Source organism: Strix aluco, chromosome Z (assembly GCF_031877795.1).
Source record: "Strix aluco isolate bStrAlu1 chromosome Z, bStrAlu1.hap1, whole genome shotgun sequence".
Lineage (NCBI taxonomy): Eukaryota > Metazoa > Chordata > Aves > Strigiformes > Strigidae > Strix > Strix aluco.
The window spans coordinates 11,364,132-11,388,729 of record NC_133971.1 but is presented as its reverse complement, the minus strand read 5'-3'; the positions used below and the strand labels follow the sequence as shown (position 1 = coordinate 11,388,729).

Sequence of the window (24,598 nt, the reverse complement as noted above, 5' to 3'; positions counted from 1 at the left end):
TGATGGCTACCCAGTGGGGACACTTTTAGTGAATGACACAAGTTTCTGTCCATGCTCAAAAAACATCCTTAATAGGTCAGCAAGAAAAAGAATAAACTTTTATTTCAGCTTGTTCCTCATAAATCACTGGTCTGACTGTCTTTACATCTTGCAAAGACTTTACATTCATCTAGACCTAGAAGTAACTTGGTATGCATGAGTAGAAGCATTGGTAAATGACAGAACGCTGGATTTTAGGAGATTAACTTTTTCCCTGCTAGCTGAAGGTCATCTTTTACATATCTAGGGCTGGTTGTTTCATACTTCCTCCACATCATCCCCTTTGTTTGATACCCTTCTATGTACTTTATGTAGTACTAAGACTTAAACCCTCTGATTATGGTGGTGGTGTTGGGGGGAGAGCAGGGGAAGTATTTTTGGTTTTTCCTCCATTGTCAAATGAGTTATGAACCACCAATCTAAAGAAACTAGGTGTTTACAATCCTAAGTGGGGAGAAATATTTTGGCAATATGTGTCAAGTTCTACCACAGTCATGGGACCTGTTAAGGGTGTCCTCAATTAGTTGCTTTGGACAATGGCTGTTGCTGTATTACCCAACATAGCCTACCACACACAAAGGAAACACATTTGCCCTTGAGAAGGTTCTTGGAGGTACAACCAGAAGCATGACAAAAATTACCCAGCTGGCCCTAGGTAAATAAAACACCATCAAGTGCAACCAGAATGTTCTTGTCTGTAGGTTGGTGGCAAAACTTAAGCAAGGACCTCCCAGAACTTTTCTTTCCTTTTCTCGGCCTTCCAGTGTCTTTACCCTCACTGCTGTTTGACCACTGTCCACATATTTGGTTTACTCCATCCTTCTACAGAGGGACAACATCTGCCCATCCCAAACTGCAGTTGTTTTCCAGCTCTTACATTCCTCGTCTTCCTGCCATCTTGTTCCCACGTAGTTGCCCTGTGTAAAGTAATCACAAAGGGTGAGAGAAAGGGCAACAAAGACAAGTAAATGTATGGAGATCATTGTCTCAGTGAGCCTGCAGGAAGCCTGAGGTGTGGTTGAACTAGTTTGGTAATGTTCTGCCCTTTGGCACTATTTTATGTGTACTCAGAGGAAATAATCAGTAGTACAGTAATTTTTACATTTAGGGTATACAAATAGTTTGTGAGTACAATAAATGTTTTGTTTATGCAGCACATATGTTTGAGTACAGCTTTACCTTCTAATGAGAAATTGCTTTATTCTGCATGAGCTTCAAAATATGCTGCTTTTTTTTTTTTTTGCAATGCTTCTATGGATAGATAAATAGTGTATGTTATGTATTGGACACAAATATGGCAACACTTTGTATTGTTTTACATGCTGACAAATTGATTTGAATTTATTTGCAGCTAACCAAAGCACCATATCCAAAACCTGATCTTAATTATGGATATTCAGTTTTGCATTTGCTAGAACAAATAGACAGCATCTTATGTCAGAGATGAGTTTGGATGATATAATATAAAATTAGATGCAGTACCTGCAACTTCTCCCCAGGTCTAGCCAAAGGATGCCTCAGCCACTGTGTCCTCAATTGGCTCCAGAAGCCCCACAGCAAGGACAAACACCTTGGCAGCTGGGGAGGAAAGTACTTGGGCACCAGGGGAATCTTCAGAGGCGCAGAAGGGAGTCAGCCTGAGCTCCTCCCACAAAGCTAGTTTTTCAGCCTGTCCTGCCTTTTTTAAAACTTTATAAACTGGGATGTAATCAATTGCTTCTTGTTTTGCTATTCCCATCAACAATCTATTGAAAACTTAACCCAAAACATTTTACAAAGCTGAACTGGTAGGATATCTCCTTCAGCTGTGAGAGACTTTATACCTGTTCAAGGCCTCATTCAGGTCGTAATGGAAATATAGAGGTTTGGAAAGAGTTACAGGCCAACGCCAAGCTGCCAGCGAGGGTCTTTAGTTAACTGCAGTGCAGGAGAGGACAGATCCCTTGCCCTTTTTTCTACCTTTCTTCACATTTTCAGATCACTTCCATGTCATGTGTCTCTACATGTCATCTCATTTACTAGATTTTGTTATTCTTCCTAGGAAAATAATTTTCTGAGTAAAGAGGATTTGCCTCTTGGAAGGCTTTTGTGCTTATTTAGTAATAACACAGGATGTAGTGTACTCTGGGTGCACAGTACGTCTACCTATCCAAAATCCAACCCAGCACAGGCAAATGCAGACAACCTCCTCATAAAGGAAATGCATCCATCAGATAGTGGCAGCTTTGGTACACTAGCATGGACCTTCATACACAACAAGAATATTCACAGCTTCCTTTATATATGGGTGCGAATGCACTCAGCACCCATAGAAGTTCAAACTTTGTAGAAATCCTACTTACGCAAAAGAGCTTTTTGCCCCCACCCACCTTGTGGGAGTGCACTCCAACTGCGGAAGCCTTTCTTTTATGTTGAAGGCATTTCCCTTGATGAGTTTCCTATTTGATATCCTTTTGATTTCACAATGTGTCTTCTTCTCGTATTCTGAAATAGTACATAAAAGCAGTTCATTTCTTTCCTCCTTATGTTTTTTGTACTGTACACAAATTTCTGTTGTATCTCAGATCCGTCTCCATCCAAACACTGAACTGTTTTCTGTCTCTTCATACCCAAGCAATGGATACGAGTAATTTCCAGAATCTCTGTATTTCTGTTAGGCTTTTTCAATCTTGGTAGATGTCAGTTTAGATGTTAGTTTTTTTACTTTTTTTATCTTAGGTGAGGGCACACCTACTCAGAAGAAAGCATGAAAATCCTCCACACAGTATCTGATCAGTACTTACTGCTAGCCCTTATCTGGATAGATGGCTTTTTTATTAAAATCCATCTGACTTCAAGCAGGCACAATTAAAGGCTACAGCTGGAGAAATCAAGCTGAATTGACCTCTACCCTATATTTTTAATAAATTTTAAAGTATATTTGCAATTATGAAAATAATTTGTGTGAGACTAGCAGAATAAACAATAAATATATTAAGAACATTAAAATAATTTTAATTGTTAAATGTTTTCTATTAAAAGTCAGAACTGGCTAACAAATTCTCTCATGCAAGAATATAAGGGCTGACTGATACTGATAACACCTCTTTTCCTCCTCATAATACAACAGATTTGTGTGCTCATGTATGTGTAGTTGTATATATACACATATTTGTGTAGTGGTAGTCTTCCATGCTAACATTTAGGAATGCATACATATACATCTGAATCAGTATAATAACTGAACACATTTTGAAGAGGTAACAGTATTTCATTTAAATTTAAATGTCTTGTTTTGAATAAGCAGTTATGTTATGGAGCTAAATCAGTCAGCTTAACAACAAAGGACAGTATGCTCATGAATTATGTATGTTAACTGCATTTTCTGCCTGCTCATAATTGACAGGTATCATGGCACCTTCTACAAACTTCCTGTAATTATATGCCACATATCAAACACTGACTTACGTGTAATGGTCCTCCCCTACACACATACACACAAAATGTTTTTATGTTTTATTTAAAGCTTACTGTATTTTAAAATTTTCTGTTTCTCTCACTCTGGCTTCCAAGTTGCTTTGCCACTCAACCCATTCAACAATATTAAATCAATGAGATTTCTTCAATGTTAGTTTGTCAGAGTCATTCATTCAAGCATTTGTTCCATCCTTTTTGTTTGTTTTGTTTTTTAAAAAATTAGTGAGGATAAACCAATACCAAAGAAAATTTACCTTGTAATTGTTTAAGAGAAATTACCTGATGTTTGGATACTTGTAGTAAAACAGATGTCTCAGTCTTTGATATCAAGTTCCTGTCTTCACTGACAGAGATATTTGCGTCATTATGTAGCAGCTTTAGGTAGTAATAGATTAAAAACCTAGTGTTTTAACAGAGCTGATTGAACAGCTAGTTCTTTCTTGGTACTATGCATTTAATTCAGACTAACTCCATCATAACAAGGATACATTAACTGGGTAGCTCCACAACTGGACTCATTAGATGCAATGCTTACTGAATAAATGTAACTTCTACTGGGTATCTTAGCACATGATTCAGTATTTTCGTTTAATTCAGTGTTCTGTTCCTTGGAAGGAAATTAATTTTGCTGATAATTATTTTAATAAACCTGTGATAATAAAGCTATAATTAAAAAGGAGTCTTTTAGTTACCTGGAAGGGCTCTTTACTTGTATTGCCTTAAATACCCAAATTTATATTTTAATCTAAAAACCTACATTCAGTAAATAATATGCTTTGTATATGTAAAAAAGCACCCCACTAGAATATGCTGTGGAAGAGTTCCTCACTGCCATAGAAAGTGCATGAAATGAAGTCCTAGCAATTATGAAAAGTAATTGTGGAGAAAGAAAATTAGATAAATATCTCTTGTTCCCATTAATTTAGACTTGATTTGTCAGCTTCTTTAGAAACCAAAACTTATATTCTTATCCCGTATCATTAACTAAGTTTTTTCTGAAGCTCATACCTAAGTGAAACAAGTGATCTGATACACCCTTTCTCACTGAATTGGGATAAAGTATTAAGTATATTTATAAAGCCCCTTTCATCAATAACCAACTTCCAAAATATGATACCTTGGGACTCTGGTAGAAGGTGACAGCCTGTGAGCAGTCAGTGATGGCAAAGGAAAGGTAAAGTACTACCATCAGCTAGTAACATGCCTGCTCTTAACTGAACTGAAAGATAAAATTTCAGGAAGGGGAAAAAAAACCCCACTATTTTTTCTCTAAGGCATGATTTTTGGCAAAGATATCTGGGTGTAGGACCTATCTGGCTTGAGAGCTCTAAACACCTGAGTGCAGATAAACAAAGTAAAAAGCAGAATGCAGATCTTTTAGCAGTTGTTGGCAAATGCTTATATGAACAATTACCAATGACCATACATAAATACAGTTTTCAAAGACTTAGCATTCAGCTGATGTAAATGCAAAATTCAGAGAGACATGCGGAGACATTCTGCTGTTGGGCTGAGCGCTAACTTCTCTATTTCTACCCTAGCATTGAGGCTCTATAGCTGATTCTGCAAAAAAAAAGTGTTGCCTGAACTTTTTCTAAATGTGCCTTTAGGCAGAAAGTTATGAGGAACTGCAACCATGAAATGATCATTCTCTCTCTCTCCGATTTTTTTTTACATTGCCACCAATGCACCTAACGCTTCTGAAAGAGGTTTTATTTTCTATCTTCTGCTTATCCAGCTTATGCTGAAGCAGCACAGATGTCTCCCAAAAGGCTATTGGGTTCAGTGGGAGAAGATTTCTAGATGATCTCAGATGTATCTGCACCACAGGAGAAACTCAGGGAAAGCAAGCAGGCTGGGGTGCTGGGGAGACACAAGCCTTCCAGAGGCAGAGTGTCCTGGGGACATACAGCAACCGTTCTCAGAGAGGAAGTGACAAATCAAAGACATTTCCATAAATTGGCTTATTTACCCTCCTAAAACGAAGGTTAAGAGAAGGTTGGATTACTTTTGATAAAAACAAAATGTGAACATCTTCCACTCTGTACCCTTGTAAAGAATAATCAAACAAACATTCAAAACAAAAGAGCCTCTGTGATCCCTTTCATCTTTTCATGGTCTCCTCACATGTCAATCCGCTTAACATAGCCTAATTTGTTTAGGGTTAAATAATACACCACTTTCTTCACAGGAATGGTATGTATTTAGGCAAGTAATCTTACAAAATTAACAGGACTACTCCTTTAATTAAGGGGTTCAGGACAGGACCTTGGCAGAGACCTTTCGTCTGTGAACGTTCACCTCAAAAGTGCTTACATTACATCTTGTTATTATGTTAAAGCAGTGTTATCTGATTTTTTTTAGTGTTAGTAGGCCCTGTTACCTCCTATTGGGGCACCCACAGGCTCCAGCTCCTCAGCTTTCCATTACAGTGCGGTCAGAAGAGAGAGTATTATGTACCCTCCTACCACAGGAACAGACCAGTCACATCATGGTCATGGATGGGTGCATTCCCAAGCATGTAGTGGAGAAAGACGCACAGACCCCTTAGGACAAGGGTGAAACAGCTGCTAGAGTGATTCCCTGGCCCTGTCATGGGGTTCTGGAGAAGAGAGCAGCATGCAGCACTCAGGAGTCTTCTGTGGGGCTGGACAACACCAGTGAGCCCTAAGCAAGCATCCCCACTCTAGATGTATTTCAGTTTTGGTCATGGATTGCAAGCTACGGGGTTGTGAAGATTCAGTCTCATTGGTCAGCCTCTGAAAAGGCAGTTAATGAAGGAGCCACATTGCCAGCCTTCAGATGCTGTGTCTAAACTGAGCTTTCCCATGCAGGTGAGCTGCGGCTGGAGAGAACAGCTGTCTGCTCCATGGACCCATGTGCAGACATTTCCCATGCTGTCCTCTCAGCTGCAAATAGCTTCTGACAGGGCTTACACCTATATCATTTTGTGGGTAGGTCTTCAAAGGGTGAATTGAAAACACACTGGCCTATACTTGCCCCTAGAGAATAAGCGCATCGTTTCTGCTTGTTTTGGCACTTGAGTCTACCAACAAAAAAGTCCCACTATGGCAAAATAGGCTATCATTCTCATAGCAGACTGACTTGATTAATATAGTTACAAAGCTTGTTTTGCAATTCAAACCTTATCAAACCAAATCCAAAATGATTTTCCTGGATAAATCCAATTACAATGTAAATACTGAGTCCGAACGTATTTTCTGTAATTACCAAACACTTCTGTAAAAAGGGTCTTAAAGTAGACTAAATTGCCTCTCTTACCCTGCCAGCCCTCCTTGCCCCCCCAGGGGCACCTTTCTGGAGCAGTGCTGTGCTTGGCAGAGGAAGGAGGAGACTAGCCTGCATGTGCAAATCCCCCAGCTTTGGGCTGGCTTGCAGGTGGTGGTGCTCCACTTGGCCCTACTCCTGCTCCAGTGGGAGAAAGGCTTCCTGACAAGCTGGTGTCTGATGGAAAGGGACACCTCTCCTACCCTCTTTTCACATTTGAAGTCCTCTCCTAGCTGGATATGCTTCTGTCAGATCACTGAAAGCATCAGCAGGCTTTGCTCTGCTTTGTTACAAAGACAGATTTTAAATTATGATAGTCATTTGTTTTATGCTTCTCTTTAATTGTTTTTTAAAAAAGAAACCAAATAAACATATTTCTATTTCTATAAAAATGTCCATAGGCAAGTGTTGGAAGTTTCCTTTTCCTGCAAAGCTGGCAGACATGTTGTCAGCATTACTAATTATGAGAAGTTTGAAGACAAAATGTCAATTTTTTTAACAACTGCTTTTTTGATTAGCTGGCAACCTTGATGTCTGTAGTAGCTTTGGGTTTATAGGGTCTGATTTTTAAGTGAGTGGTAGCTTGAAGGGCTCAAATAATTCATAACAGCCTGATCAGTTTTGTGTTACTATTTTCCCCAATTAAAATAATGGGGTATCAGGCCAGGGCAAAGGTCTCACAAATAACGACTGCCATGAATGGTCCTTCCAAAATGACTGGGTTGTGCACAGGAGTGAGTGTGTGTATTCAGCACAGCAGGTGGAAACATTTTTGAGGAAAGCTTTTTTCCATCTAAAAATAACAGTTGGTTAAACCGAATGTTTCCCAGGAATGTCACAGTTTTGACAACAGCAACAACAACACAGAAATATGAATGGTATCCCCAGGCCAGGGTGGATTTTGCAGGATGAGAAGGAAGGGGATGCCCCCGGGGCTGATCAGATGCATCAGGAGAAAAAGGGTTTTCGCATCTCCCTGGCCAACATCCTGACCACAGAGCCATGCTGTCCTTCTTGCTTTCCTGCTAGAGATACTCCACTTGAGAGAAATAATCAAGAGCTGTCTGGGCTGGGCTGCAGGAGAGAGGGTCCAGCTGCTGGTGCCAGCCTCGCAGGTGGGTGCCAGGCCTGAAGGCCCTGCGGGGCAGCGAGGCCATCCCGCCTTCTCACCCCATGCCTGGGAATACCAGAGCTTCTGCAGAACTGGTCATTGCAGGATCATCTCGCTTATCTTTTCTCCTTTTCTTGGAAAGTGAAATTCTACAGTTTCTCTTTAAAATGTAAAAGGAATTATCTGCTGCCAATATAGAAAGAAAAGACATTCTGAATTTTTTCACAGACAAAGTTGTTGTTTTCCAGTCAGACTCAAGAGGACAAAAACACTGGCAGGCCATTGACAGGGCTGAGGACTTCTTGGATTTCTCCAAGCCAAGACCAGACCCCCTTCACATCTTTAGTGCTATACTTCACTTTCACAAAACAAAGAGGAAAAGAAACAAGTTCCGTATCGCCAAAATGTTTCCACCTACGTCAATAACATCCTTGTGCTGACAATGCTTAGACTAGGAATTTATGTATCATTATATTTCAAAGATGCACTTTAAGTATTTACATGTTACAGCTTCCTGAGTAATACAGACTGTACTTGTCTAGAGCTGTTTCTAAAGCACATTTTTTGAACTCCCAATTACTCCATACATGCCTCAAGATAACTTGTGGAAAATTTCATGAGAACTACATTAGCCCTGATTAGGTGTTATCAGAATCAAAACAAAAATTCATTAAATAAATATACAATATCTCTATAGCAGTTTTGTGTACCACTTCTGGTTCTATACCACACAGAAGTTTCACATTTCTATTTTATCAGTATCTGTCATATTAATAAAATTATAGTCTTAAGACCCAGTAAGTATGTAAAAATCTGGAAAATGATGCTAAAATACCTATGACCTAGACATGAAAAATAGAGAAAAACATTTACTTAAACTAGGACATTATTAAAAGCATCAGATCAATTACTTTTGATATCATGGAGTAAGTAGTGTCCCAGTTCTCTGATGAGACAATGGAGGAACAGACTGTGCTTTGCTAACACGTATCAGGTTTATTGTTGGTTTTAATGGTAGAAAGGGTGAAAGAAGGGCAATGAGGTGAATCTAACAATTGTAATGATAAAAAAAAATACTGCTCTTCTGGAAAGAAGAATAACAATGTTCTCATCAGTGAGAACTGCAAGTGAAACCAGTCTGTTCTTGCTATTCAAGCCAGACAAAAAGAAATGGGACAGAACAGTATATTTAGGAACAGCAGCAAGGCAAGTTTGCCATCATTTTAGTACCCCTTTTAGAGATTGGAAACCCCAAAGCACAGACTAGTATTAAAGAATCCATTCGGTTTTAGCCCAAAGAAGTGGGGAGAGCCCAAGCACTAGTCAAGGGCTTTGCCCAACAGGTATAAAAAGGCTAAACATAGTTCAGAGGGAAAAATGCCAACTGCAATGTAACCTGGCCCTGTTCCTGCAGTAGGGTGGGCACCAAGGAGAAACAAGCATGCCGAGAAAGAAGAGTGTGAACAGAAGCACTCAGGGTAGTGTGACTTTGCACAAGCCATCCAGTAAAGGCAAAGGCAGTCTGGATCTCACACCCCAGCTGACTGAGATGGAACCAACACTGCTCCTTTCCAGCCATCCGTTACACATGCCCCTCAGTACCAACGCTTGCCCGGCATCCCGCCCAGCATGCTGGGTGCTGTGCAACCAACCAAATGACTGTCCATGTGCCTGAAGAACTTACGGTGTGAGTCCTGGACCTACGCTGGTATCAAGGCGTTAATAAAATGAACAAGTAAGTCTGATGCATATCATGGCCATACTAAGGATTTTTTTAAAGGAGCATGCAGAACAGTTTAATTTCAGCCTTACTTTATTCAAACTTTGTTAAAAGCTCAAAAAAAGTTGCACATACATACTGAAAATTTTGCCAGCCGATGGTTAGCAGCAACATTGTGAGTAATGCAAAAAAATTGTAGCTGAACCTATAACTACAGTGATTGAAGTTCTGACAGATACTATTTAACTGTGCCAGCTGATAGGAACTAACCAGGTGAGAAGACTCCTGTCTGCCATGCAAACCCTGCTCATTCAGTTTTCCCTTTAGCTTCCGCCCTCACCCTCCTTTCACTAAAGGCTGTTACACCATGTCATAAACGTAGAACATCTACAAGATAGGAGCTGGCATTTTGGTATTTATTTGTGCGGTCTGTGGTGTTTAAATCTGATTTTAACCCATGGGTTCTGTTATATTACAAACTGTTATAGCGACATGGTGGATTGGAGTTTGGCTTGAGTAAGGGCTTCAGGATGTAGCCAGTGCCCCAGCCTGCCCTTCTGACCTTTGTTTTGGCCTTTAGATGTGAAAAGATCTGCAAACTGGTGCAAGATAATCATCCTTATGCAATAGAAGTATCTTCCTTCTCGTTTTGGTTAGAGATTTTTAGAAGAACACTTCTCACAGAAAAAAAAGAAAAACTATAAAACTAGTGCTGTAGATGAGAAAAGTGTTTCTTTAGATGTTAAAAGCAACAAAACCAAGTTAAATCATCCCAATTTCAGTACTCCCTACTTTGCCTGCACTGCAGACACTGATGCTACTAAGTAGTAGTACACATTTATGATTAGTATGCTTGTCTTATGCATCATAAGCACCATCTTCTAACAACATTGCAAATTAATTAGAAAAGCTAATATACTCTGTTTTAAGAAGCAAAAAAAAATGTTTGCTTATGTCTGCATCACTGACATATGAGACCCAGCCTAAATACTCATTTAATAAATACATTGCATAAATACAGGTTTTCCAGTCTGAATCATACTAACATAAAGAGATTCAGGTTTAGTGTATCAGCCTACCAGCACTTCAGCAGCAAGATCTGGTCTAAATCACCAAATAATTTCCATTTGTGAGCCATCAATCAATTTCATGATACCTAATGCACAGAAAAGCTTCTTAAAGGACTTTTTTTGAGAAAGATCTTGACTTGAGATGGGTCATGGGGAGTCCTAAGAGAAGATCCAAAGGACAATAGATATAATTATTCTACTAAGATTTGGTTTTGACTTTTCTTTTTTCTCCTGACAGGAGCAAAGAAGGGAAGCCCTAATAATTTCCTTTTTCTTCCCGCTCAACACCAGATTTGTTGTTAAGGAAACTGGATTTTTATAAACAAAATTAAGTAAATAAAAAAAATACAAAAGCTGATTGTGCATAAACTTAACATTGAATGGATGCACAAGCTAGTTCTGGATGAACTTTTGGCATCCTTCCTATTACTCATTATTATTGAAAAGGTTTCCTATTTAATAAACAGGTGGTAGTTGGTTTGTGCTAGACTCCAGGTCCACTTACCTTTGGATGTTGAAACAATGTGGATATCAAGCCATGTAGGTTGTTCCATACCTTACAGTGCTAGAGTGTCTCAGTGTCTTTGTCTTTCTTGCCTATATATATACATTTAAGAAAAGTTATATGCTCCTTCTTTCAAGTTTGAAGAACACTGTCATTCACCTAGCTGTGCATTCACAGTGGTAAATAAACAAGTGACATTGATCTGTTTGGTGTATATGAGAAACAAGTACATACTCTACTGCCCCAAAAAGAAATATTTTAATGCTACATTTCTCACTCCACCATGTGGTGTTACCCTTCTGGAGTCCTGCTTTGCCAGAAGCACGGTGGGATGTCCATGGGACCATGGACTTCTCCTAAAGACCAAGTACACAAACAGTTCATTCTGGAGAAAACAGAAAGCACCTATCTGCAGTGGCAAACCAAGAATCTGAGTTCACCCACTCTGCTGGTCTGCCAGGGCTTGCACAGTGCAGGGTGTCTGGCTGCATGCCAGCACACACTGCAATCAATCAGGGGAGAACAAGATTGGGCATCCCTGTCTTGTTTCTTACAGGGAATTTAAACCCTATTGTTGCACTTTTTAGGCTCTTGCAAGCTGCATAACATGCTGGTAGAATAAGCAGTTACATTTTTTCCTAGTGTCAGTGGCATATCAGGTGCCGTTCATGTTGCAGCACTGGTTTATATTTGCACGGTAAATGCCTAAGCAAATTACAGTGCATGAATAAGGAAAAGGGGAATGGACAGAAGACTCCTCACCTGGATTAAAGTTTTCTGTTACCTGCATGATGTGTTTATCCCTGTGCTTGCCTTAGAACGGATCTTACTGACCCAAGAGCATGACACTGAATTATTTGGTGCTATCAGTTCAATATCACTGGCAGTGTGGAAGCACTGGAAGTCAAGAAGCAGATGGCTATCTTCATGACTGAAAGCACCAGCTCTCTCTATTTCCACCCTATGCATTCATCTCAATCTGCACAGGTTGAACTCACAGCTTTAGCCTCCCAGTACTTATAACTGTGAGAACAGAGGTAAAGAAACCATTAGGATTGTTAGTTTCTTAAGCAGAGATGGGAAGATGTCCTACCTAAAAATGAGATGGTCTTCAAATCACCTCTGTTATTGGGCAAGGAGCAGAGAAGTTGGGAAGAGAGATTTGGGGAAGAGAGATTGGAGCTATGCAGAATGCTTCAGTTATTCCACTGCCACTTGGTCATTCCTGAGTTTTGTAGTGATAACAACAGGTTTGGGGCTACAGCTGAAAGTGGGTAACACTCCCAGGAAAAATTGCAGTTGGTGTGACATCTCTAAAAAGACTTCCAGCTGATTTTAACCCCAAGGTTTATGCCACTGTAAGTCATGTTGGCCAATACTAACTTAGTGTCACCAATAATGGCAGCAATGCTCATATCACAGAGAAGAGGCCTTGAATGATGATTCAGTATTTCCCCTTACAATGTTCTCAAAAGTATTTTCAGCAGCATTTTACCTGTTTGAGTGCACTGTTTTACATCTCTCTAGCGCTGCATCAATAAAGACCTAATGTTCTATGTCTCCAAATGCCTCTCAGATACCAAAAAACCCACAATATATATCACAAATAGTGAACTTTTAATGTTCTCTCTTGTCACTGGTTCACTTTCACTCCAGCCAGCATTAATCCCTGTTACTCTCTTGACACTGTTCTGTTATGAGGCTTAAAGTGCACCTGATACTTCACTGTGTAGGGATAGATAAAAAAGAGACTAAGGGGAGGAATAATAGCTCTGTAGTGAAACTAAACACAGCCTTGGATGCAGGCAGAGTCAGAATTAGCAGATGCACACACTCCCAGTCACACTGCAGAAGGCAGCTTACGCAGCTGGGCTCACGCTGAGATCCTTTGCACAATCAGCATCAAAGCAATCACAACTCTGCCCCAAGTTTCACATTTTATTTAATTTCTCAATTCTCACATTCTTTTTGTTGTTTGGCAACAAAACTTAAAGGTGGGAGTAGGACAGCTGAAGGGAGCTCTGAGGTTGTCACAGAAACTGGGGAAGTGACTAGAGTGGGTACGCAGGCAGGGGAGGAAGGTGAAGAGCTGTGGGATCTGGTGGAGTGGCTGGGGATGGAGCAATGAGGAAAACTCCATCAGGAAACCACAGTCAGGAAGATGGTTGGGAGCAATGAAGTAGAGAAAGAGAGGAAACATGAAGCAGGCAGATCTAGAATCCATTTGGTCTCAAATGTGCTCTGACACCCTTGCTAAGATAAACAGAATGGTTCTGATGGCCGACACTATGCCCAGGAACACCCAAGATATTCTCACCATATGGTACATGCAGTCCTAATGAAAGCATAGGGCAGTTTGTTACTAGCTTTCTTGTGTAAATCATACGAGATGTGCACCGACAAATTAATATTGCACCCAGAAGTTGAAGAATTTTCTGATTTTTAGCATTTGGCCTCTCAATCCCAAAATTATTTTTACTTCATACACTATGCATTCAAGCTGATCTAAGGAAAGTTAAGCAAAACTACTACAACTTACTGAAAAGTCATATTCTCATGTTGTCATTGGAGTGCCATGTTAAATCTTGGACTTGCTTAGAAAACTTGAAATGTCTTAAAAATGCATTTAGACTTAACTAGTTATAAAGGACAAACCTCAGATCAATGCGCTCATATGAAAATACCATATGTAATATGTTTTTGGTTTTTTTTAACAATATCCTTTTAAATGTGTTTATTTTATCCCATCACTTGGCATAGGTAGCAATTACTGGTAGGCAATATGCTCTGCTGTAACTTACTTCCCTTAAGAAAAAACAAAAGGGTGAGGGCCACCCATGTCTAACAGGGTTTTTTACAAGAGCAGTTTTGAGGAGTGAGGCTGCTCTCTCATCCCATATTCTTCCACACTGCCCCTGCTTTTCCTGCTGTGAATGTTCTTCCAAATGGTTAGGTTGGCTCTGCTCAATGCATCATTTGTTATCCCAGGTCTTTTCATGAATAATAGGCAACAGTGTAAAGTGCATATGTTACAAAGTGACCCCTCTTCCTTTATTAGTAACAGATGCAAGCAAGAAAACCCAGACCCTTCCGTGTTAAAGCCTATACCTTCAGCAGAGCTGTTCCCATAAAACCTCCTCTGAGTCTCAGGCAAGAAGGTCAACTATTGACCGGGAAATATCAAAGCAAAGTCCACACATGATGGAAATTCAGTTTCCTGGTCCAGTCAGCTCAGCACAACCGTCTTTAGGAAGCATATCCACAAGCTCAGACCTTCTTCCTTAGCAATCCTGAGCAGATCCCATTCTTGCAAGCTACCTTCTGCATATCTCACCAGGTAAGAGGGTAAATACATTCTCCTCTTCATAAGTTTGGCAGAAGGACTCTTCAATTAGCCAATAAAGCAAGACATCTTGACCAGGAACAGTCTATTCTCTTTTTTCTTCTGTAACTGGCTAGTTACGGTTATAACCATGTGCAGAGTGGATACCTCACATGTGGTGATAACAACACTTTTACCCAGCCACCATTCTGCTGGATTCTTCCAGTCCCTTCACCATGTAAGCCCAAAATTATGGCTACCAGCATCAATCAAACAGGAGAAAAACAGTATCTGACAGTTCATTAAATTATAGAGTGAAACAGCAATAGGATTTTACATGAAAATAAATTTTAATCAAGTGTATAATTGCTGATATATGACCCCTGATACATAAACTACACCTCCTGAAAACTTAATCTGTGAAGGTTATGAAACCAAAAAGAAAACCCACAAAACTTTTGGGACTATCTGACACCATCAGTCATAGTCCCTTACCCACAGGAACTCTTGTTATAGCCCCCCCCTCTGTGAGTAGTCACAGGACTGAGGTATTGGATCCACCTTTTGGATCTTATTTGTTTTCAAGTCAGCTTAGCTGGAATTGCACCAATAGAGTGTCTAAGCCTTCATGTGCCTTCATGGATCTTCCTGAGGCACAGGTGCTCTCTTGGGGGATTATGCAGTCAATGACATAGCTGTTCCAGTTCCCAGTTTAACTCTCTGAGGACTACTCTTCCAGTCTGGTCATGGTGAGAACTTCTTCCCCATTATTGGTGTTGCCATTCTCCTTCCTCTTTTAAACTTGCTTACCAAGAGTTGTTAGCAGTCTGCAGCTGGTACCCTTCATTGCCCAGGCAAGACAGCTCTATTGATTATTACTCTTAAAAGAATATCTCAGTTTCTCAGACAGTCTCCCTTTCCTGACATAAAATGGACGATTCAGGTCACACTGAAAGTGATGGGGAGTTTGTAGAATAGAATAAGTACACATTGCAGGGTTCCCTGGCTCACTGCAGCCAGGACTCCATTTTCAGCCTGGGTTAGAGCCATGTGTGTTGCCTTGCCCAATACGCAGCAAAGAAAAACTGCTTGGAGAACAATCATCTGGTGGCCAGCATGTATTCTTTGTACCATCTTTGAGGAACATGAAACTGTGTCCACACAATTAAGGAAACCATGGCACATTCAGTCTTATTCTGGCCCTACATCTCATGTTTGCCTATTTTATGTCTTAAAAAATAATTATGACTACACATTCTATTCACTGGTGTATTTGTTTGGTTTTATCAAACCTGTTTTTCTTGTTACAACAGCATGTGATCCATCAACTAGCTAATACAATTAAGAAAAAAAGCAGTAACTCTGCAAGTAAGGCTGTGCACACAGTCCAAGGCTGTGATAATGTGGTGGTGCAATTCTTACCCCTCCCCGCCCCTTCTTGTTGGGCTGCTTGGTGCTAGGTGTGATTCCATCCACTTCACCCGAGCTATACACCGATCTGTGGAGATAAGGACTCATAACATTAAGGGCCCCCTAAACGAGCCTGGCTGCTAACCCTCCTGATTGCTCAGAAATCGTTATAACAGCCCATCATTTCCTAATGGCCTGGCACACCTGTACCTGGGATGCGGTCAAATGGGAACAATAACAGAAGTTGCATGATCATCAAGTTCTTGTGCAACTGCTGGAAGGCACCAGATTACTTTGTTCGAGCTGCGTGTGAGCAAAAGATACTTGACAAAAGTCATTATCTTGGACCCTATAAATTGTGACCACAAGGGAGACCCTTTGAGTTCTCCTGGACTGCAGTGGGCCTGTGACCAGCATCTCCCCTGAGCTGGGACACCTCTCAGGTATCAAAACCCTTAAGGTGTCATCTGCTGCCAGAGCTGACGGAAGGCCAGGGTGAAGTCAACCCACTCGAGTCTCAATTATCGCCCACTGAGGAGTGCCAAGGCATTGGGAGTATTTACTCTAAACTCGAGAGGAGGGAAATTTTACTTTGAGCTAGCTTCTCTTTCACCCATTCTTTTTCTGCCTCTTGGTGTTTGGGTATGTACTTATTCTACTGGATCCAAATACTTTTGTTTCTCTGTGTGTGTTTGTACATTTTGTGTATGCGCACACATGTATGTATAAATTAAGGTACCATTAAGTAAGTTAGTGTGAATCTTGTCATTTTAGAATCTGTAAATAAGTCGCTTTTCTTTCTTTCAACATTTCTGAATTATTTTGTAATGATAAATTGCTGTTAGCTATTAATAAATCTAGATTTCCTGCTAAATCATTACTGTGTTAATACTTTCATCCGCAACAGATAATATCACAAGTCATGAGAGCTTTGCTTTTTTGAGAGTATGATTTTGTCAGAATGACTGGGTGTGCATGCCTTTGGATTAAAAATGAGTATTGCAGGGTTTTCTGGACACAGCTTTTGATTCTCTTGCCTGAACTTTTAAGATAGGAAGGAAGTCTCCTAATGCCAAATGCTGCATCTAAACATGTGACTAATTACACCAGAGACAAGCAGTACTACCACTGATAGGAAGAATGAGTTCTGAGAATGAACATTTCCAGGATCACACCAGCATTCGCATTTTGACAGCATGATGGTATTTAAACTGCTTATTCTAGAAACTTTCTTCCTGAAGTTCCCTTATTAGGCAACTTGAAGTCACTGTGTTTCACTTGATTACAGATCTCCTGTTTGCTTTCCAATACAGTTTGGAGCAAGGGAGTTCAACCCACTCATGTTGACCTCCAAGGTGCAGCTCTCCTGCCTCGTAGTGCTGATGGATTTCCAAAATAACTGTACATCCTATCTCATCCTAAGCTCTTTTGCATACCTGATGGATCAAGAAATATATTTCAGTGGTTTTATCTCTGCTGAATGCATTCAGGATAATACCTGCATAAAAATTTCAAGGTCTAGCATTTGTTGTTCAAATTGATGAGGCCTTATTTAAGGTTGTGTTTCAAAAGTACATAACACTTTAGAGGTTTTGTCTCCTTTCCTTCCTGGCCTTTGCATGCCAGGTATTTTTGTCTGCTTTTCCTGCTGGCTATTGCATGCCAACTAACTTATTGCTATGGCACAGAATATACCCCATCTGTCACAAGCGTTTTTTAACAGAGTCTAAGCTGAATGTTGAATGAAGCCATGCCTTATGCAGAGGAGTTTTAATTACTCTTCAGTCTGTGGAAGAGGGGAGTAAGGCCAGGATGAGGAGGACTGGGTTGTCAGGAAGATAGCTGGAGGGAATCAGAATATATCATTACCTAAGGGAGTGGTATCCTTGGTCTTCATCTACTTTAATTCTCTCACCAGACACATCAAATGACAGTGCTGTAGGGCTTAAAAAAATTGGGGCAAAGCTGGGGCAGCGGGTGGCTGATAATGACAGCCTGTCTAAATGTCTGAGTGGCAGACAAGTGGAGAGAAAGAAGTTTGCGGTACAGGCTAGCTAAGGTGGAGTGATAATATATTTGTTTTTGATCTGTTTTCTTTCCTGAGCAGGGTTTGGCAGCTGGTTAAGCTGGCTAGCTCTACCTAAGCTTCACAATGCTGTTTATTAAATTTTTTGCTAAGAAAATTGAAATTTGGCAATCATCTCAGCTTGTCCACAACTGATTGTTATTGCATGGAACACAGGAATGAATGACTTGAATGGCTCTTGCTTTATTGGCAGAAACAAGAGGCAGCCACAGTCTGATTTCTTTCCACACCTCCTACAAGGGACCCAAGTTAGGAGTCCGCTGCAGATGGAATTACTCAGGGTAAAGGAGGAGCTTTTCAGGAGGTGATGTAGCTGCAGTTCTGCCAGTCTCGCCTTCCCATGAAAAAACATGTCTATTCCGTGCCTGTCTCACTATTTACACATGGAAATCTATTTCCTGCTTCCTAGACAAATCTGACATGTGTTCCTCTAGCTTAATCAGCTCTTGTGGTGCATGCATATATACATGGCACCATAGCCACAAGTAACCTGCAGAACCTCTGCTGACCCCACCTCGAGGCCTGTGAGGCCAGGAGGTGCTGGTTCACCCAGGAGCCCTGGCACTTCCCACTGATTCTTGTGGGATATGAGGTGCCTCATCAGCCCAGGACTTCCCTTCCCTGTCCAGACAAGCTGTCAAGTGAGGGGTAGTATAGTGCTACCCCATCACTCTGGCATAGAAGACAATTCCTGACTTTTCCATTTCCAGTGAAAGAGAGCGAATGGAAAGGCGAGGAGTGCACACATGGAAGGGTGGGGTTGCTCTTACTCAGCTGTGTGTATTTAAAAGTTAGGCTTTTAGCTGGGGCAGTCATAAGCCTTCACTTACAAAGGAGAGAAGCAGGCACTTCCAGAGACACATTCATGCCATCTGAGACAGATATCTAAAGACAGCACCTCTGACAGGTGATTCATCCCATCTAGCACTTTCTCCACAGACTAGAAAAGGAGTCTAGACAACTAGGTGTCTAACCTTCAAATGACAAAAATTAGGTGAGATGAGCTCAACACAACATAAATAAAAATAAACATGGGCATGAGAGTTTCCTCTGGATACCATCCCCCAGCTGTTGTTCTACAAAGTTAATGTTGTTGATTTTTTCCTTTTTAATGGTAACTATTATTTGAAGCCAAGTATTTATTTAGTAGTGAAACAGGTCAAACCAGCTATTATAGATCTGCCTGTTGATTAGCAGCAGTTTTAAGACAAGTAACACACCATTCCCATCCTGTGCCATGGTAGCCTTTTAATCAAAGTCTATCCAAGATATCATAGAGCCCGTGACATCCCGGGGGAAGATTCTCAAAGGTTTCTCTCTTCCACTCCCTACTGTTTAACCAGACGACAAAGAATTGCTCAGATGTAAAGGTGGCTGGCCATGTATAAATATACAGTGTATAGTATATAGAGTCTTTGAACCTACCCACCACTGCAGATTTCTAAATTACTTATCTGTGATGGTAGTCAGCAAGTAGTTCCTTACTAACAAAGTGTTTGTAAAAAGCTTACCACCAGTAGTTCTAATTTCTGGTCTCCTGGTTACACATCAGGTGACACTGCATCTATTCCCTGAATAGATGCAAGAACACACACAGAGTAAGATCTGCATTTCTTTCCTGGTCTAGGACAACAATGAACTAATGTCATGCAAAGACCAAAAAGGAAAACAAAGAGCAAAATGACATATCCTTCCCTAAACACTTTACAGTCTTAATATAAAAAAGAGACAATAAGCAAGCACAGAGGGGAGTGCAAGAAAAATGGCAGTAATGGACAGCTTGTCAGGCAGTACACACTGCACATCTGCAGCCTGGCTTATTCAAGTCTCTGCAAACGTCATGGAAGAAAAGAGCTTGATGGAGACAAGCTGGCATTCTGCAGAGTCTTGCAGAGGTCTCCAGAGCACCAGGACAACATGGGATTTCTCAAAGCCCAACATGAAGTTCTCTACTCCTTCAGAGAAAGGAGAAGGTTGAGCAGATTGATTAGAAAATGGCATCTTTTGTTGCCCAGAATAAGACTGTCAATTCTCAACAAAGGATACGATTTAAAACATAGCCTTCTCTCCCTGGCAGTGCTATTGCCCAGCTTTGGCAGCTCCCCGCTCAGCTGCCTTCCACAAATCCCTCTCCAGGGTGCCAAATTTCCAGCATACCCATGGATCAGATTTGGATGTTAGAAATGCCATTGGGTGCCTACAACTCAGCAACTATGACCTTCAGCATTATAATGTTCAAGCCACTTTTTGGCTATAGACCAAAGACACTGAAGGGCCTCACAGAAAAAGAAATAGAGAAACTGTTCACCTATGTTTTAGCTAGTGACAGGACAACTCTTCCTAGGCTGCCTCAGATTGTGCCCTGCCAGCTTCCAATATGGAGCACACTGGATGCTCAGTCCATCCCTTTCTAAAGAAATGAAAAAAGACCAGGTTTACAACAAGATCCATAGGACAAGTGCTACATTAAGAACAAGGGCCAAATGTATACAAAATTCAAACAAGTCATACTGCTGAGTGCAATGGACCCTGGAGAACTCGCTTACAAGAGATCATTGCTAAGCAGTTCAGTTTAGAGTTGGAGAGGAAAGGCAGTAGGACTAGCCTGGCTGCTTTCCATTAGCCCATACTTTCAGCACAGTGGAGAGGAACTGTAGATCATTACCTCATTAGCCCTACCTGCTCACCTCCTGTCCTCCGTGGCCTAGTGGCATTGGTGGCTCAGACTGGAGGAGCAGAAGCGAGGTGCTAGTGGCTCATGAGGGGCTCATATGCTTTTTACTCATTGCAAGGGTTAATTTATTTCAGGTCTAGCTTAATATTCAATCTTTGCAGTAATCAGAGAGCATGGAAATATTTGTAAGAAGCGAACAAAAAGGCCACAAACATCTCTTTCATATTCAAACACATTTGTACATCTTTTCTTTCCCTTTACCCTGTTTTCAGGTGTGTATTGCTCAGCAGGAACATCTTTCTGTGATTTATTATTTACATGCTTGAATTTATATCTTGTAGGGGTCTATATTGCCCAGCTCAAGGCAAAAGCCAGGAAAATATAGGATTGTGCTTAAAATATAACTTGTAAGTCACCAAAAGGATCCGACATGAAGTTACTCTGTTCTGTCTCTCATTCCCAAATGGAGAAAAGTTTTTAAATCAAGCAAACCCATTGTACATCCACAGTAACTGGAAGCAAATTATATTATCAGTTTCCAAAGTGAGAAAACATGTTTTCAAGAGAACCATAATGCACAGTCCCGTGCATTAGTCTAGGTCCCAAATAAGATTGATATTGAGGACTTTGGTGACCTGTGAGTGGCTGCTGGCACCGACCGTGCCTGACAGAAGTTGCATCCTTCTGTCTCAGCCTATCATCCCATAAAGATGATGCTTGATTGGCCACTGCCTGTGTGGCAATATGACCCAGGGCCACTGTTCAAGGGCAGAATATGATGCATTGTATCTTAGTCTCAGTCTCTGAGGGCCTTCCACATTGCTAGTCCCTTCTGCCTTTTGTCTTTGCAGTGAAATGAAACACACATTCTAGTAATTAAAAGAATACATTCTTAGAGCATTCACATCTGCATTTTTCATTCCACATTGCACTGCCAAAATGTGCAGAGCCAGCCCTATCTGTTAAAAAGGGGTGTTAAAGAATTAGAAAAGCATATAATATTCCAAAGCCATGGACCAAAGAGCCAGTAGACCAAAGTCTGCGAGATGAGAACCTCTTCAGGGCACATGTACTAACTTATTCAGGAATGAGTAAACTCTGCTTTATCCTGTTGTTCTTTGGTTTGCACAGAATAAACATTCCAGACTGATACACATCATACACAAAGGCCCATTTCTGGCTTAGGGAACTGGGGACTGTATTGTGTTTTGTTTGGTCTTAGACCTGAAAACAAAAGACTTCAATTAGGGTTATTACTCATTTTTTTAACAGTAGCAAAACCAATCTGCACTCTAAAATGGGCAGAGTAAGTACTCAGTCTTGTGCTGCAACATACTCCCTCTTTATTTGTGCTAGCACTGGAGTTTGCTGGGCTGCACTATCAGCCAGCGTAGAGGACCAACATGGCTTAAATCACTCTTGCTCCCTTTTCTGTCGAAGCACACAGACTTAGAAAGGAGCGTCTTCACTTTCTGGAGGGCTTCAATGAAAGGACAATTCATTCACTGGCTGCTGGCCTTCAGCCCTGGATTTGGTCATCCACTTGGGCCAAATTCTCCCCTTGGGCATGGCCTAATGTGGTCACACAATACCTTCAGTGGTGATACTGCCCACTGAGCTGAGAGCACAATTTAGCTGTTAAAGCTGACACAAATCCTGATGCAAAGTCTTTCCTTTGTTCTTTGTTATCTCAGAAAGAATTTCAGCCTCCCTTGCAGCTGTTATTTTTATCCAACAATAACACCACTTTTGTGGTCTTTACAAAAAATTAATATCTGCCAAAAACCTCTGCTTAAAATAGCACTGTACAGCATTTAAAGTATTATTTCTCTTGCATCACTGCTTTTAGGCATCACACTTAACTCTATGGGTTGCCTTTTTATGATTTAGGTAGCTGTATTTCCTGTTGCAGGGATGAAAGTAACACATTTTTTAAAACTACTCTTAACTTCCAGCGGACAAAACTGTGTCCCAGATGGCACAGAACCAGGCTCTCATTCCTTTTCTGGTACTGTAGAATATTTTACTGTGCAAGTTTTCCTATTGAATCAGTGAAACTATCTGTGGAATAAGGTACCATTTGGGAACAGTGAAAATACTGACATTTAATCCTACATTACAGCAGTTCCTCTGTAAGTGTAGCCATGTACCAAACCCAATACATTGCCTAGAATAATGCCAATAAAAAACTTAAACAAATTAACAAATAAGCAAAAGTCCTCCCTCATGATTAACTGCATGTCCTTACATTTAAATAGACAACAAACTTCATATGAATTCTTGGATTAGTACTTTCCAGATATAATATCTTTTATGTCTCTATTTTATATAAGGATTTAAACAAATACTTAGTTTTTAAGAATTATAATGCAGAAAATTAAAGTCTGTTCACATGCTCTACTCCTCCAAGATGCTTAAAACATTGTTAAGATTTAGGGAAAATGGGTCAAGAAATCAGGGAAGTTTGAAGTTTAAAATGAGGTATTACCAGTTTCTGAAGACTGTACACACACACACACATTTAGGCTCACAGTAATGTAGAATACCTTGTTCTAGAGCATCACCATGGTTCAGATGCGTTACCCTTACCTCATTGAAATTACTTTTTTTCATTGCTGATGATCTGTGCTGACAACGAAAGGGGCTGGAAGGTGACTAACTGTGTAGCTACTAGAAGCACTCTGCAGGCTGTGCAGGGTTCTGAACTCCTCCCTGCTCACACATGGAGGGCCTTGCTGCAACAGATACCTCACAGGAACCCACAGTGAGGGCCAGGGCAGTTAAGCAACAAGAGCGGCGTGAGAGAAGCCGTATGCAAAGAAAGGAAGGCAAATGGACATTCTCACAGCATCTGCTGTTGGCTTGTACATCTGTGGCCAGTGTGGAAAAAAACCCAGCCACTAAATGTAAGCCTGAATTTGACAGGGAGGACCTCAAGCTTTTTTTTCATTCATAAGGATATACCTCAGATTTTGAAGGAGTAGAGATTTTATATTCAACTAAAATTTTCTTCATGTAAAATAATTCTGTTGAAAACAGATGATCAGTTCTTAAATTTCAAAAGGGCTTTGGGACTATTACAAAGCTCTTCTTCAAGTGTGAGTTGGGTTCCTTGTCTATATTATTGAAGGAAGCAGAGCTGCTTTCTACATACACTTTAGCCAGTGGGCTTTTGCTTAAGATGAGCAGTAAGTGTGATGTACAATGAGGACCATGCAAGTACTTTGCTTCAGTAGTCACCCATTTGCCCTGTCCTGAAGGTGTGCTTTTCATTCGAGGATGTTTCAGGGAATGGAAATATACTGACTTTATTTTTGATGGTCAGCATGACCATTTGTTTTTTTTCTCTCTGGAAAAATTAAAAAAGGATTCTTGGAACAAGATTAAGTTCATGGTACATAGGCTTATACTTGGAGAACATGACATTTTCCACTACAAAAGTATGGACAAAACCAGAAACACTTTTGCAAAAATACTTTATGGACACCGTAGAAAAACAAAGTTGTAATTGTCATAGGGAGTTGAAAGAAAGCGATAAAATATCTTGACATTTTAAAAGACCACTTTATGCTTTCTGGGCTTTTAAATCTGCCCTGCCTCTTCCCTTTCTGTCACCTGGAGTGTAACCTATTCAAGATAAGAAGAACATGTATTATGATTCAGCATGAACTCTATTCATAGTAATTAACAATGGAACAGAAAGGTACCATTGAAGAGGGAGATTTCCTCAGTAGGATGTGTCTTTAGCAGGAACTGTACATTTTGCTTCAAGAGAACATTGTACAGAGAAAGATGATACTTGAGAGCAAGCCTGGCATCTGGCACCAAATCTTAAGTGCAGAAGATAGGCAGGTCTGCTGCACAGAGCTACACAGCATACAGCCTGGCAAAGCAGCTTTTACTATGCAGATCGGTAA

General features: G+C 40.5%; 1 long non-coding RNA gene across 1 annotated transcript in view; it reads right to left on the bottom strand.

Moving 5' to 3' along the window:
- Positions 1 to 24,598, bottom strand: part of LOC141917975 (uncharacterized) — a 78,759-nt gene that overhangs the window by 15,496 nt on the left and 38,665 nt on the right. Inside the window, exon 2 of the long non-coding RNA XR_012621535.1 lies at positions 2,409 to 2,523. This is a non-coding gene — a long non-coding RNA (uncharacterized LOC141917975). The remainder of the gene's footprint in view (positions 1 to 2,408; positions 2,524 to 24,598) is intronic.